Source organism: Eleutherodactylus coqui, chromosome 2, assembly GCF_035609145.1.
Source record: "Eleutherodactylus coqui strain aEleCoq1 chromosome 2, aEleCoq1.hap1, whole genome shotgun sequence".
Taxonomy (NCBI): domain Eukaryota; kingdom Metazoa; phylum Chordata; class Amphibia; order Anura; family Eleutherodactylidae; genus Eleutherodactylus; species Eleutherodactylus coqui.
The window spans coordinates 20,920,658-20,934,191 of record NC_089838.1 but is presented as its reverse complement, the minus strand read 5'-3'; positions in this window follow the sequence as shown (position 1 = coordinate 20,934,191).

Genomic DNA, 13,534 nt, shown 5'->3' with positions numbered 1-13,534 from the left:
GCCCAATTTTCATTGCTTCCCGTTAAAGGCCCACAGAGGTATGGTATGAGTCGATAGCAGGCGATGGGCACATAATGCAGATCTGACGCCACATTTATAAATGGGAGGAATGATAATATCATTATTAACTCATTAGGCAGTAATTTGCATATAATTTAACAACTCACAGAGCAAAGTCTCTTCATAAACAACTCTGGACCCCTGAATGATGTGAACATAAACTCAGGAGGAAAAGATCCCTAAATCACGTCACTAAAAATAAAACTACCGGCCCAATAAAGAGAAGCATCCAACAAGCAGGCGCTCACATTCGCTCATCCCTTTTAATAGACTCGGTTTGGCACCTTGAGAAGCAAGTAAAGGAACTTTTGCCAAGTTTTCCCTGCATTGAGAAAATGACAAGTTCCAGAGGAACATTGTGGCTACTGGAAGATGAGCCGCCGGTGATACCAGAGGGCCAGTGTGTGTGCTGCTTGGTGAAACAGGACTCGGCACAGTTACATTTCCTTCTACTGTCCACCATGCCAATTCTGTCTTGCTTTTTATGCCAACATTAATCCAGCTTCAATCATTTTGATTGATGAAATCTTTGACAGCAGCGAGTAGCAGTGATGAATGAACTTTGGAAATGTTTAGTTCAGCCAGTTCGCTTTTACAGAACGTTCGGTTTGGTCCGTATTGGTTTGAACCCAACCAAAAGTTTACCTAAAATTGGTGGATAATGCTATCTTAGGGTGCATTCCCACGAACGTATATCGGCTCGGTTTTCACGCTGAGCCGATATATGTCGTCCTCATGTGCAGGGGGGGGGAGGATGGAAGAGCCAGGAGCAGGAACTGAGCTCCCGCCCCCTCTCTGCCTCCTCTCCACCCCTCTGCACTATTTGCAATGAAAGGAGGTGGGATGGGGGCGGGGCTAGTTTCTGAGAATTAGCCCTGCCCCTGTTCCACCTCTCCCCATTGCAAATAGTGCAGAGGGGCGGAGAGGAGGCAGAGAGGGGGCGGGAGCTCAGTTCCTGCTCCTGGCTCTTCCATCCTCCCCCCACTGCACATGAGGACGACGTATATCGGCTCGGCGTGAAAACCGAGCCGATATACGTTCGTGTGAATGCAGCCTAAGAGCTATAAAAGCCCTGTATAACATGTGTGTTATATAGGGCTTTTATGACTCTTAGGGCTCATGTCCATGGGCAAAATGACATTTAAAATCCGCAGCGGATCTCCCGCGCGCGGATCCGCACCCCATAGGGATGCATTGACCACCCGCGGGTACATAAATACCCGCGGATCGTCAATAAAAGTGATTTAAAAAAAAATGGAGCATGAAAAAATCTGGACCATGCTCCATTTTCATGCGGGTCTCCCGCGGGGACGGCTCCCGCGGGCTTCTATTGAAGCCTATGGAAGCCGTCCGGATCCGCGGGAGACCTAAAATAGGAATTAAAAGCATTTACTCACCCGCAGCGGGCCGCGAAGCTCTTCTCTTCCTCACGGCTGCATCTCCCTTGCTTCGGCTCGGCGGATGTGCCCGGCGCATGCGCGCGGCACGTCGACGACGTGACGGCGATGTGCCGCCGGCGTCAGGAATTCATCCGCCGGCCGAAAATGAAGATCCGGCCGTGAGGAACAGCTGATCTTCGCCGTCCGCTACGGAAAGGTAAATGCTTTTAAATTGCTATTTTCAGCGCTCATGTCCGCGGGGCAGGAGGGACCCGCTGCAGATTCTACATGGAGAATCTGCAGCGGATCTGATTTTCCCCGTGGACATGAGGCCTTAGTGTTGTACAGTACTGTTCAGGACTAGTGTTAACCCTTTCCAATCCACTGTCTGATGTATAAAGACATTCTGATTGAAGGCTGTACAACTCTGATGTCAGAAGACGTCCGGCAGGGTATTCTTACTGTAGATTACTGGCCGCTCTGTTGTCAGGGGCCTCTCCAGCATATCCCATCCCGCAGCACTGGCTGTAGCCAGCAGATGGCACCATTGTATAATGACAGAAAGAAAAAGCCCCCTAGGAAACCCTGAATCCAAAATTAGATTGCAAAGGGTTAAGTGAACCGAACTAGTAGAACCATGTTTTGGATAGAACCTTGCAGAAACTTAGCTTCAGGTTAATGCCGAACCAAACTTTTTACATAGTTTGACCAACAGCAGTCCTAAACACTGCTGTAAAGCACAAATAGCTATAAATGCCCTATATAACACTATAGCTCTTAGACAGTGTTATACAACAGTTTGATGGCTTTTGCTAAACTTCCGATTCGGCTCGAACCGGCTGAACTGAACATTTCAAAAGTTCAATCATCACTATTGTCAAAGATTTCATCAATGACGGTATCCTGGGGTGACTCCGACACCATAAAAAGGAGTTCTCCTTATTTGCTAATGTTTTATTATGTTTACCCAAGTCTTTGAAATGTTTGCTGAAGATGTTTGAGAAACTTTAATGTCTTTTGACCATTGCATATTGTCTATGCAAGTAGTGAATTAGACAGTGCACAGTACTGTTAGGGTTAATTAGTTCAGCTTAAAGGGGTTGTCCAGAACTTTTACTATTGATGACTACAGATGAGCGAGCACGCTCTTCTTGAGTAATCGCTTACTGGTCCGAGCAGATTTTTTTTTGGGGGGGGGGGGGGGGGCGATGTAGCAGGGCGGAGAGAGATCTCTCTCACTCTCTCCCCCGCTCTCCCCCGAATCTGCTCGGACCAGTAAGCAGTTACTTGAGAAGAGCGATGCGAAGCAGATAGCGCTGTCCATATTGCAGCAGCCTGGTCTAGTACTACAGGTATAGCTCCCATTGAATTCACTGAGAGTTGTGCCTGTAGAATCAATCCGGGCTACCGCAATTTTGACAGCACTATCCGATTTAAGAGCTGTCCAACCTGATACCGGCCCAATGATCATAGGATTGGCGAGGATCCCGAGCGATGGATCTGCACCATTCTACTACTGATGGCATATATTGAGGATAGGTCATCAATAGTAAAAGTCCTGGAGAACCCCTTTAATATTAGTTACACACACAGCCAATCAGTGTTAGGCTAGTGGCTGCAGCATATAAGGTCAAACACTCAGTTTTTAGAATTTGTAGCTGGTTGGAGGTTTGGTGTACTCAATTCAGGAAGCTACTTGCTTTGCTCCCAGTTTAAGAGAAGCAGATGTGGAAGCCTACTTTTGAGTAGAAGAACAAGTTTGCTATCCGGACACCGGCACTGCAGGATACTATAGGACAGAGCTTTGGCGGCTGAAGGAAAGAATCCCTACAAGAGGCTACAGACTCCAGGACAGTGATGTAAAACTGACAGTAGTGCAGTACGGAGATCAAAAGCTAGCTGAAGGGGGAATACAGCCACCGCCAGTACCGTGCCTCCATGTTTGGATGTTGTACCAAATACTTATGGATCGAGTAAATGTGAGTTGACCTGCCTGTTTAGACTTTTTTTGGGGTACACCCTATATTACATAGCAGAAAATTCCATGCAGGAAAAAGTGTCATCCACGCTTGCTTGCAGAATAAAATGTATAATCTTCCTTTATTTAAACATATTTAAAATTTGCCAGGTATACACATCTCTGGACCAGACGCGTATCGGCTGCACAGAGCCTTCGTCAGTGGTTCCTGATTGGCTGGAATTGGCACACGTGACGGGGCGGAGCTACGCGATGATGTGTAGAAGGGGGCGGAGCAAGAACGCCGCTGCTGCCGGACAGACCCGAAGGCAGAAGACCCTTCTGCGCAAGCGCATCTAATCAGGCGATTAGACGCTGAAGTTAGATGGAGACGGGGACGCCAGCGCAGGGAAGGTAAGTGAATAACTTCTGTATGGCTCATATTTAATGCACGATGTATATTACAAAGTGCATTAATATGGCCATACAGAAGTGTATACCCCCACTTGCTTTCACGAGACAACCCCTTTAAGGCTGTACAGCTCCGATGTTGGAACACATCTGTCGGGGTTCTCTTACTGTATATTGCCAGCCTCTCTGCTGTCGGAGTCTATTTCATGTGTCACCTCATGCAGTACTGGCTTTAGCCAGCATATAGCGCCGTTGTATAACGGCAGAAAAAGAGTAAGCCCCCTAGGAAAACGAGGATACAAATTGGATTGGAAAGGGTTAACTACTTTCAAGCTGTTTGGGGGAATATAGTAAGAAAAGCCACTGTGAAGAGGAAACATCTACTGTGACATTTACAGCCCTTAAAGGGGTTGTCCCGCGAAAGCAAGTGGGGTTAAACACTTCTGTATGGCCATATTAATGCACTTTGTAATATACATCGTGCATTAAATATTGGCCATACAGAAGTTATTTACTTACCTACAGGGGGTCCCCCCCTTGTGCTGGCGTCCCCGTTTCCATGACGCCGACCAAACTTCTCCTCTGGTCGCAGGAACAGTCGCGCTTGCGCACTGAAGATTCTTCTTCTGGATGGTCCGGGCTCACGAGCTGTGTCCTGGCTCCTCCCTCTTCTCCGCATCATCGCGTAACTCCGCCTCCATCACGTGGTGCCAATCAGCCAATGAGGTGGCTGGAATCGGCAGTGGAGCGCAGACAGCAGAAGAACATTCACAGTGCACCATGGGAGAAGACCCGCGGTGCACCGTGGGAGAAGACCAGCGGCGCCATCTTGGAAAGAAGAATCTTCAAAGTTGCAGAACAGGGATCCAGGTAAGAGTTTTTTTTTTAAAATAACACATGGCAGTGGTATTCCTTTGGAGTGCCAGGGGGATTGGGCAAAAAAAAAAAAATTTGTGTTTTGCCACGGGACAACCCCTTTAAGTCATGTTCCCCACTCCTGGGCACTGCAACTACATGTCCCATGATACCTTGCTCAGGCATCACATAGGAAAGTGTGGCCAGACCACTATACATTGAATAGCCGCTTTATTGGAGACACCGGCCCTCTCACGATTGGAGTCTCCCTGTAAGATAATTAGACTAGTAACCCAGGAGTGCAGCATAAAAGCAAGTGAGCAAGTTCTGTAGTGGATCAGTTTCAGTGTGAATCCACATTAGAATGGAAAAATCCAGCGTTATGAGCAATTTCAACTATTGATGACTTATCCTTAGGATAGCTCATTGATAGTTGATCAGGTCTGCTGTTTGGGATCTGCTGTCGGTGCGGACATTGCTGGAAGCAGTTAGCACTGTCAGCATCGCAGCAAACTACAGATTCAGAGCCCATTTATTTCAATAGGAGTTGTGCCTGCAGTACCAAACCAGGCCACTGCAATATGGACAGTGCTATCTGGTTCCAGTGCTGTCTGCACTGACAGCAGGCTCAGGGGTCAGCTGATCGGTGGGGATCCTGAGAAGCAACTTGATTTACTATCGTTGACCTATCCTGAAGATAAATAGTAAAAGACCTGAAGAGCCCCTTTAAGTCTATCAGCAATAATTATCTCTACTTCTCCCTGCAGTGAGCTGAAGAACCCTTTTAAAGAAAGAAGCCTAGAGAAAACTCAGTGACAACAGCACTATATACAAGGTTATGTAGATCCGTCAAGTTTGTAGAATTCTAATCATCTGTTTCTGGGAAAGCTGGGTGAGAATCATTAATCCTTTCCAATCCACTTTCTGACATCTTCCTACATTCTGATTGAAGCTTGTACAGCGCCAATGTAAGGAGACGACCGACAGGGTATTCTTACCGTCTATTGCCAGTCATTCCGCTGTGGGAGCCGCTCTGGCTTGGCTTTAGCCAGCAGATGGTACCGTTGTATAAAGAGAAAGCTTTTTAGGAAACCCTGATTCTAAGATTGGATTGGAAAGGGTTAAAGTGTGTTCACATGTAGCGGATTTGGGGTTGATTTTCTGAACCTGAAAATTTGAGTCAAAATCTGTAGGATTGGAGTGGACTTTGACATGGATCTGCAACAGACTTCCCCATTTCAATTAAAAAAGGTGAACTGTGCTGCAGATCCATGTCAAAATTTTGGTGTGGATCCAAAATATGCTATGGATTTTGTTGCATGTCCGCACAAAAAGCCGCCACGTGTGAACGCACCCCTTGGGGTGCTAGTGTAAGGGGGTGTCCTCTGGGCTTCCCATACATGTGCAACAGTTGGTGTTTGTAGTAACTGGTCTCTAAAAAATGCTTAAAGGGGTTGTCCCGCGCCGAAACGGGTTTTTTTTTTTTCAACTCCCCCCCCCCCCCCGTTCGGCGCGAGACAACCCCGATGCAGGGACCTAAAGAAAAATCCGCACAGCGCTTACCTGAATCCCCGCGCTCCGGTGACTTCTTACTTACCGGCTGAAGATGGCCGCCGGGATCTTCTCCCTCGGTGGACCGCAGGGCTTCTGTGCGGTCCATTGCCGATTCCAGCCTCCTGATTGGCTGGAATCGGCACGTGACGGGTCGGAGCTACACGGAGCCGGCATCCTGCACGAGCGGCCCCATTGAGAAAAGAAGAAGACCCGGACTGCGCAAGCGCGTCTAAGTTGACCATTAGACGCCGAAAATTAGGCGGGCTCCATGGAAACGAGGACGCTAGCAACGGAGCAGGTAAGTGAAAAACTTCTTATAACTTCTGTATGGCTCATAATTAATACACAATGTACATTACAAAGTGCATTATTATGGCCATACAGAAGTGTATAGACCCACTTGCTGCCGCGGGACAACCCCTTTAAGAGGGAGGGCGCTGATTTGGGCGCATGCTGGAAGAGGAAGCCACGACATTTTGTTGCTCAGAGTAGAAGAGAGCATCACACAAGGTAGACCTGACGCCGAACAAGAAGCAGTAAAAGAGTTTCCCGGAGGGGGCGAGGCTGTAGACGCATGACAAAAACCCAAACAAGACCACCACCAGCTCACCCAGCCAGCCAACCTGCCTCCCAGGGAAGGCTGTGCCCACCCAGAACCAGTGCCGGAAACAGGGGCGTAACTAAAGGCTCAGGGGCCCTGATGCAAAACATGAGCTGCCCCCCCCCCCCCCCTTTATCTGTATCTGTACCCGTACCCATACCTAAACCATGCTGCACAGAGACATAACTTGAAGCTCCTGGGCTCCAATGCAAAACCTGTAACAGGGCCCCCAACTATAATGCTTTATTCATAGTACTGGGCTCTCTATATGGAGAAGAGAGGCCTTATGGACCCCCTAAGGCTCCTGGGCCCGGGTGCAACCGCATCCCCTTGCACCCTCTATAGTTACACCCCTGGCCGGAAACCGTGTTTCATTACAACCATTAAAACTGTTAATTTAATGGTAATTTCCACGCTACACCAAGACTTGCAGTTGTTTAGAGTTGTAAGTTCAGGTGCAGCTCGACAATTAGCAATAAAGCATCATTATCCACCACCGTTAATGCTGATGTAATAGCATCCTCATTGGTGCTATTACACCTTTAACACTTCTTAAAATGTCTTCTGCTTTACTTTTTGATGCCACTTTTTATATAGGTCAGGTTTCCCTTTCTTATCTCATTAGTGGTGTTTTCTAATCCTCCTCCTCTTTCTGGAGACAAGAAGGTGAGAAGCCTTTGAAGGTAATGAGTATAAATATTTGCAGTTCCCTCAAACAAATCTGTGATGAATCAGCTGGTACTCGCCTTATGTCACATAAATCCTGTTCGTTGGGAGCAGCAAGTTCCAAGATCACAGCTTCACTTACTATACAGAAGGTGAATATGGAGACAAGAAAATGAGTATATAATGTTTTTGCGTTCCATCACATTATATGCAAAATCTCCCCACAGTAATAGGATTGTGCAGTCTGGCAGCGGGAGTAAAAGCTGATTCCACTTTATTTAATTCTAATGGCAATGAAGTTCATGTTAGGAATAGATAGTCGAACAAGACTGCAAAAACATTCACATTATTCACATGCAAGGAAGGAACAAGCATTAACCCTTTGTAATCCAATTTTAGATTCAGGGGTTTCTAGGGGGCTTTCTCTTTCTGCCATTATACAATGGTGCCATCTGCTGGCTAGAGCCAGTACTGCAGTATGGGACATGCTGGAGAGGCCCCCGACAACAGAGCAGCCAGTAATCTACAGTAAGGATACCCTGCCGGACGTCTTCTGACATCAGAGCTGTACAGCCTTCAATCAGAATGTCTTCAGACGTCAGACAGTGGATTGGAAAGGGTTAAAAACACTCATTGTAAGGAAAAATCCCTCGTCTAGAAGTTGTTGGAATCAAATGTCACTTTTTCTGTGTGATTCGAACGTTGAGATAAGTAAGTGATTACAATATCAGACCAAAAGGATCATTTATTGGGGAAAACGGACTCCTTGTAGGGAGGCTCTAGTACCCTGTTGTACCGCCTCTAGCTTGGATACAAGATATGATACAGGCAGGCATGGAGGCCCTAGTACCCTGTTGTACCACCTTTAGCTTGGATACATGATTTCATAGAATCATAGAATGGTAGCATTTAAAGGGACCTCCAGGATCACCTGGTCCAACCCCCTGCTCAGTGCAGGATTCACTAAATCATCCCAGACAGATATCTGTCCAGCCTCTGTTTGAGCACTTCCATTGAAGAAGAACTCACCACCTCCCCCAGTAACCTGTTCCACTCATTGATCACCCTCATTGTCAGGAAGTTTTTTCTAATATCAATTTGTGTCTCCTCACTTTCAGTTTCATCCCATTGCTTCTAGTCTTTCCTTGTGCAGATGAGAATAGGGCTGATCCCTCTGCACTGTGACAGCCCTTCAGATATTTGTAGACCGCTATTAAGTCTCCTCTCAGACTTCTCTTTTGCAAGCTAATCATTCCCAGATCCTTTAACTGTTTCTCATAGGACATGATTTGCAGACCGCTCACCATCTTGGTAACTCTTCTCTGAACTTGCTCCAGTTTGTCTATGTCTTTTTTAAATTGGGGTACCCAGAACTGGACACAGAATTACAGATGAGGTCTGACTAAGGAAGAGTAGAGGGGGATAATTACCTCACGTGATCTAGACTCTATGCTTCTCTTAAAACATCCCAGAATTGTTTTTGCCCTTTTGGCTGCTGCATCACACTGTTGACTCATGTTCAGTTTATGATGTATTAGTATACCAAAGTCTTTTTCACATGTGCTGCTGCTTAGCCCAATTCCTACCATTCTCTATGTGCTTTTTTCATTTTTCTTGCCCAGATGTAGGACTTTGCATTTCTTCTTCTTAAGACCATTCAGTTAGTCACTGCCCACCATTCAAGCTTTCCCTACAGTTTCGGCAGACCACATTATATTTTTCTTTAGATATCATCCCCTCTTTCCATTTGATAAACAGATTTTTCTTAGTTTTTAACATGTGTGCAAGTTCCGTGTTCCTCCATCCTGGTCTCTTTAAATTCTTTCCATCCTTACTTCTTTTAGGGATTGTTAACGAATGTGCTTTGATGATCTAATTTCCCAACCATCTTGGATATTTCTGTCCTTAAGAACATCCAGCCATTGCATCCTTCCTACCCTCTTTCTGAGTCCACTAAAATCTGTCTTTCTGAAATACAACTTTGAGGTCTGAGTCTTCTCAGGTCTTTCTCACCTTGTTATTAAAAATTCAAGAATAGCATGATCCTTGCCTCCTAAGGTCCCAGCCACCTATACTTCCTCAACCATCCCCTCCCTCTTGGTAGGAATTAAGTTCAAGATAGCAGATCCCCTTGTTTTCTGTTCTACCTATTGAAAGATAAAGTTGTCAGTAAGAGCTGATAAGAATTTGTTCGACCCATTACGGGCAGGTATGGAGGCTCTAGTACCCTAAAGCCTCTAGCTTGAATACAAAATGTAATACAGGCGGGTATGGAGGGTCTAGTACCCGGTTGTACCACCTCTAGCTTGGATACAAGATGTAATAGGGGTGGGCATGGAGACTCTAGTACCCCGTTGTACCACCTCTAGCTTGGATTTAAGATGGAATACGGGGGGGCATGGAGGCTCTAGTACCCTGTTATGCTGCTTCAAGTTTAGATATAAGATGTGATACAGGTGGGCATGGAGGCTCTAGTACCCTGTTGGGCCACCTCAAGCTTGGATACAAGATGTGATACAGGCAGAATGGAGGCATACATGTTCTGTATGGTATCCTGCAGCTTATTATTCGACATTTGCTGTAACTAAGCCTCTAGATTGTGCAAACTCCTAGGATGCTGAAGTTGGCGAAAAAAATCTGGTGACAGGGCAGATTATGGAAGGGTGGCAATGTTGTGGAGGCATTCTTGTGATACCCATGTGTGTGCGGCTGAGCATTATCCTGCTGGAAAATGCCTCTTGGAAGCCGCCATGAGAGGAACACACGTAGCCGCAGGATGTCCTGAACACATTGCTGAGCTGTCATTGTCCCTCGTACCACTACTAGGGGTGACCATCTGTGGTTTGCGATGGCCCCCAGACCATCACACCAGCATTGTGGGCAGTATGCCACTTCACAGCAAAGGCAGGATTAAGCCGCTCACTCCTAGGTCTCCAGAAGACAGCCTTCGTTATTGCCCAAACTAAACCTGGATTCGTTGCTGAAGACAACCCAGTTCCACTCTACAGCAAACTGAGGTGATGATTCCTATTACGGAGTACACGTAATGGGTTCCGTGAGACCAAATGTCCTTCAGCCAAGCACCTGAATATGGTTCCAACAGACATGGGGCCTGTAACAATGGTAACACCTGTCTGTGGAGGGTGGACAACAATACTGTTGGAGGTGCTTGTCGAATGATCAGACAATCCTCTCTACTGGTGGTCTGTCGAGGACGACCTGAGCCCAGTCGCCTTGTCTTCATGCCTTCGTGCATCCACTGGTCCCAATACCTCCTAACAGTCTGGCCAGAATGGCCCAGGTGGCAGCAATTCATTGATACAACCAGCTTCTCACATTCCAATATTGCGCTCCCTCTCAGACTCTGTTAACTTGGCAAAATCACTTCTCTGCGTCGTAGGGGTCAACAAGTTCTACACAAGCAGAAAAAGGAGGTCACTACACACAAGGAGCCTCTGAGAGCTTTTTATATAGGCCAAGACTGGATCCACTTTTAGGGTCTCAGATGGCAAGACGGCTCATGTAATCACACCAGAACATCATTCATTTGCATATCTGCCTGAGATGTAACTACATGCTGGGTTTTGCAGCAAAACGACTCCTAGACGCTTGATTTTTTTTTTACAGTGAATGTAGTTACCTAGTATTTCCCAACATAAAACAAATTGGGCAATACATTTTCAAATAGTCACATAATGGCATGGCAAGCAGACAATAAACACTTATGTACGTGTGGTTGATCCTAAATGCAAGCATCGGGTGTCACGTCTGCTATCTCAGCAGCGATGTGCCACAGTGGACCAACTGACCCAGCAGTACAATAGCAGGGAAGCTAGACAGCTTTCCACAATGACCAGCTTGTGTGAACTGGAGTTTAATAGCTAAAGAATGACAAGGATGCCTCTGATGACCCTATGTCATCACCAACAATGCCTCGCATGGACCCAGGAAAGACTTCAGTGGACCTTGGACACATGACAGTAGGTCATCTGGAGTGACGCGTCCCGTTTTCGTGCTGAACCATATGGATGTGCCAGGTCTGCATCTGGCATAAACAGGATGAAGCTGTATTCAAAAGCTGCACCTTTGGAGTTCACCAGGCCTGTGGTGGGGGTGTCATGGGAAGCATTTTGCTGGCATGGCCTAGAGCTGTTGGTCACCATACCACAATCCTTGAATGGTGAACACGATAGAGACCTGTTAGCTGACCGTCTCCACCCATATCTTCAGGTAGTCTTCCCTGACCACAGTGCCACCCTTCAACAGGACAACACTCCATGTCATCAAGCTCAGGTCTCAAGGAAATGGTTCGAGCAAAGAATTCTCCTCCCTCCCTTGGCCCTCAAACTCACCGGACTGTAATCCTATTGAATATGTTTAGGATATGTTGGAAAGGGCTGTGAGATCTCCCACATATGTGCAAAATGTGATATAACTAATAAAGCTGCAGTGGGTGTGGGTTGAATGGAGGATACTCACCACCTTATGAAATCTGTTCCCTAATGTCTGAAAGCTGTGATCGCCCAAAAAGGTAGAGCAACCCATCATTGAGAAGGTGTTGCTAATGCAGTGACCGTTCAGTGTATGTGAATGCGTTGTAGTCCATGTTTCTCCATGTGTCAATGTATTCCTCATGCACAAGGAAAAACCATGTGCAAGTAGGACTGTACTATGTTTTTCTTTAATACAGACTCCATATGAAGCAGCGGCATAACTATAGGGGTCAAAGCTGTTGTAAATGCGACCAACCCTAAAGCCCAAGGAGAGCCGTGGCCCCTCTGCACCATGTTTGTGAGGGAGTTAGTGTAGTGGCTGGGACCTCCAAGGAGACCCATGGCCCCTCTGCACCATGTTTGTGAGGGAGTTAGTGTAGTGGCTGGGACCTCCAAGGAGACCCATGGCCCCTCTGCACCATGTTTGTGAGGGAGTTAGTGTAGTGGCTGGGACCTCCAAGGAGACCCACGGTCCCTCTGCACCATGTTTGTAAGGGAGTTAGTGTAGTGGCTGGGACCTCCAAGGAGACCCATGGCCCCTCTGCACCATGTTTGTGAGGGAGTTAGTGTAGTGGCTGGGACCTCCAAGGAGACCCATGGCCCCTCTGCACCATGTTTGTGAGGGAGTTAGTGTAGTGGCTGGGACCTCCAAGGAGACCCGTGGCCCCTCTGCACCATGTTTGTGAGGGAGTTAGTGTAGTGGCTGGGACCTCCAAGGAGACCCATGGCCCCTCTGCACCATGTTTGTGAGGGAGTTAGTGTAGTGTCTGGGACCTCCAAGGAGACCCATGGCCCCTCTGCACCATGTTTGTGAGGGAGTTAGTGTAGTGGCTGGGACCTCCAAGGAGACCCATGGCCCCTCTGCACCATGATTGTGAGGGAGTTAGTGTAGTGGCTGGGACCTCTGTAGTTAACTGTAGCTCCTCCATGAACTAATGGTCCTTTTACATTGGCCGATCAACCAAGCACGAACATTCATATGAAGGCTCATTTGGCCAACTGTTGACTCGTGTAAAGCTGCACCCAATCCGCCGATGAACAAGCAAATACCAGTTCAGCAGCTGATTGCATCTTTTGTGTAGCCGAAAAATGATCGCTTTCGGTTGCACATCTCCACGTGTGACAATACTCTGTGGGGACAAACAGTTGCATGAACAATATCCGTCCTGCATAGATTTTGTATATGAGTTTGAAGGCCGGGTAGAGGAGTGTGAATCTTGTTGATCGGCACTTATATATGGGAACAATTCGCTCCATGTAAGAGGACCCTTACCATCCTCTCTCCTGGATCCTCTACAGATCCGCTACAACAGCGTCAGGACATTGTATACACTGCGTATACAGTATCCTACTGGACCAAGTGTGGTAGTGTCTGAAACCAAAGAAGACCTGACCCAGTAGTGAAGAACAGAAAGTAATGTGGTGGTCTGGTTTGGGGGGTTGAATGTACATTACTATTACTTTGGTTAGCGCTGTTCATGTGATTTGGGCTGGCCAATCAGCGAGCAGTATGAAGTGTCTCGGACACAGTATGTATTAAGCAGTTAGAAGATTGCTG